This window comes from Octopus bimaculoides, chromosome 7 (genome assembly GCF_001194135.2).
Source record: "Octopus bimaculoides isolate UCB-OBI-ISO-001 chromosome 7, ASM119413v2, whole genome shotgun sequence".
Lineage (NCBI taxonomy): Eukaryota > Metazoa > Mollusca > Cephalopoda > Octopoda > Octopodidae > Octopus > Octopus bimaculoides.
Window position 1 is genome coordinate 19,450,124 of NC_068987.1, and position 2,870 is coordinate 19,452,993.

The window sequence follows — 2,870 nt, forward strand, 5'->3', positions numbered from 1 at the left end:
ATATATATATATATATATATATATATATACGCCCAAAACATTCAATCATTGCTGGCTGCGGAAGGATACACATGACACAGTGGTGAAGCGCGAGTTTTGAAAGGCAATAATCAGTTCCTGAGAAGACATTGAGATGTAAACACATCAGTTGTTTGTCCAGATGACAAAACATTGTTGAATTAACACCGATCAGAAAGCAACATTCATACAACTATGGGATTTCTACCTCGCCTCACAACCACTACAAAACTCATTGGATATTTTAGATTTGCACTTTTACATTAATTTTGCAAGCAAGCTGTTCCATTGATTGAATCAACTGGAACCTTTGTTACTGTAACCGATAGAGTACCAGTTTTTTTTTTTTTTTAATGTTTTTGTTTTCTGAATTTGTGCTGCTGTTACTCATACAAATAATGGCCACCTATATGACTAGTAAAGAACAACTCACTCAAACTACATCCGAATAAAAAGGAAAAGGAGTTCGAGGTGGAGTAATAGGGTGGGGTGAGGGCAACAGCTATAACCAGTGTAGTCCTTTATACACTGGTGAGATTGATGTAACCTATATCCAGCCTGAATGAAAACCTGCTGGTCAATATCCAATGTGGATTTTTGACTTTTCTCTTCCCTGGCTCAGTAGTAAAGTATGTACTAATTAAGTACATTATTATTGGCTATGCTCTCAATTCAGATCCTGCCCACATTCACCTTGCTTTTAGTCTTTCTTGGATCAATAAGATATACCACCTGTCGCATACAGGTAAATACTGGATCAGTATGATCAACTATATTGCCTAGGTACTAGCATGGCTCAGACTGACTGATATTTTGCAAGTAGGCTTGCTAAATAGAAAATATGTAAACTCTGTGTGGGTGTATGCGTCATCATCATCGTTTAACGTCTGCTTTCCATGCTGGCATGGGTTGAACGGTTTGACTTAGGGCTGGCAAGCCAGAAGCCTGCACCAGGCTCCACTCTGATCTGGCAATGTTTCTACATCTGGATGCCCTTCCTAACACCAACCACTCCAAGAGTGTAGTGGGTGCTTTTTACGTGCCACAGGAATTGAAACCACAATCTTACGGTTGTTAGTGCAACACCCTAACCACTAGGCCATGTACCTTTACTCATGAAGCCTAAGTTATTGTATGGTTGCTGGCTTGTCCCCAAAAAATTGACCAACTGATGCTTCTTTTTTGAATACTAAATTATTTTGTCAGGCTGCAGAAACAGAACAGAAAAGAATGCTAATTTAGCATGTTCTCCCCTCCTCTTTTATGTTTCCTTCACTCTTCTTGCTCACAACATAATGATTGAATTTCTCTGTCCTTCAAGAAACAATGAAAATATATTTAAGTTGAAATTCTAACCTGTTATTGGAATCACCATTGTAAAGACCTCACAGAAAGGCAACAGCTATTTAAAATCGCTGTTGGTATATAGTTGGCATGTACGAGATTATTAAATATGTTCTTTTTCTCCTGCCCTCTCTTTCACACATATACACACACAGAGTCTCTATTCACCATTTCAACAATTATCTCTTTCCCTCGTCTTCCCTCCTCTCTCTCTCTCTCTCTCAAACAACAGGTGATATGGTTGGGTAAGGGCTTGAATGAAGAATGTCTTTTTTTTCTCTTTTTCCAAAAGCAGTTGTTTTGTTGAGACAGCTGACAGCTCTCACTTGCAATATTTTCTTCATATTATTCCAGTTGCAAGAAAAGAAAAGAAAAAAGAAGAAATAACTGGTTAAGAAGATTACTTCCCAACTACATGGTCTTGGGTTCAAACCCACTGCATGGCACTTTGGGCAAATGTCTTCCACTATAGCCCCAGGCATTGTGAATGGATTTGGTAGATGGAAACATACACACATACATATACATCATCATCATCATCGTTTAACGTCCGCTTTCCATGCTAGCATGGGTTGGACGATTTGACTGAGGACTGGTGAAACCGGATGGCAACACCAGACTCCAATCTGATTTGGCAGAGTTTCTACAGCTGGATGCCCTTCCTAACGCCAACCACTCTGAGAGTGTAGTGGGTGCTTTTACATGCCACCTGCACAAAGGCCAGTCAGGTGGTACTGGCAACGGCCACGCTCAAAATGGTGTATTTTACGTGCCAGCTGCACAAGAGCCAGTCCAGGGGCACTGGCAACGATCTTGCTCGAAAATCCTACGAAGGCCAGTCAGGCAGTACTGGCAACGGCCACGGCAAACATATATATTTGTGTCTGTGTATATATATATATATATGTGTGTGTGTGTGTATTTATATGTATGTATGTGTGAGTATATATATATATATATATATATGTATGTATATATATATATATATATATGCTTATGTGTGTGTGTGTCTTTGTGTTGTTTGTCCCACACCACTGCTTGACAAGTGGTGTTGGTTGGCTTACATCCGTAGAAATTGATAGAATAAGTACCAAACTTTAAAAAAGTTATGTACTTGGGTTGATTTGTTCACGTAAACCCTTAAAAGCAGAGCCCCAGAATGGCCACAGTCCAATGACTGAACCAGATAAAAGATAATGAGAGGGAAGCTGAATTGGCACAAAAAAGTCCAAATACACAGTGCAGGAGTGGCTGTGTGGTAAGTAGTTGGCAGAATCGTTAGCACGCCGGGCGAAATGCTTAGCGGTATTTCGTCTGCCGCTACGTTCTGAGTTCAAATTCCGCCGAGGTCGACTTTGCCTTTCATCCTTTCGGGGTCGATTAAATAAGTACCAGTTACGCACTGGAGTCGATATAATTGACTTAATCCATTTGTCTGTCCTTGTTTGTCCCCAAACCCCAGCATCGCTTGACCAGGTATTTCGCTCCGTTGTCATCTCATCCAAAAG

At 40.3% G+C, this 2,870-nt stretch overlaps 1 protein-coding gene across 7 annotated transcripts in view; it reads left to right on the forward strand.

Moving 5' to 3' along the window:
• The window catches only part of LOC106872893 (phosphatidylinositol 3,4,5-trisphosphate 3-phosphatase TPTE2), a 71,762-nt gene that overhangs the window by 36,886 nt on the left and 32,006 nt on the right, over positions 1–2,870 (forward strand). The window contains exon 1 of one of the 7 annotated variants that reach the window (XM_014920062.2): positions 527–647. The exons of the other annotated variants lie outside the window; for them this stretch is intronic. The gene's annotated coding sequence lies outside the window, so the exon portion shown is untranslated. Of the gene's footprint in view, positions 1–526; positions 648–2,870 lie in introns of those variants that run through there. 7 annotated transcript variants of the gene reach the window in all.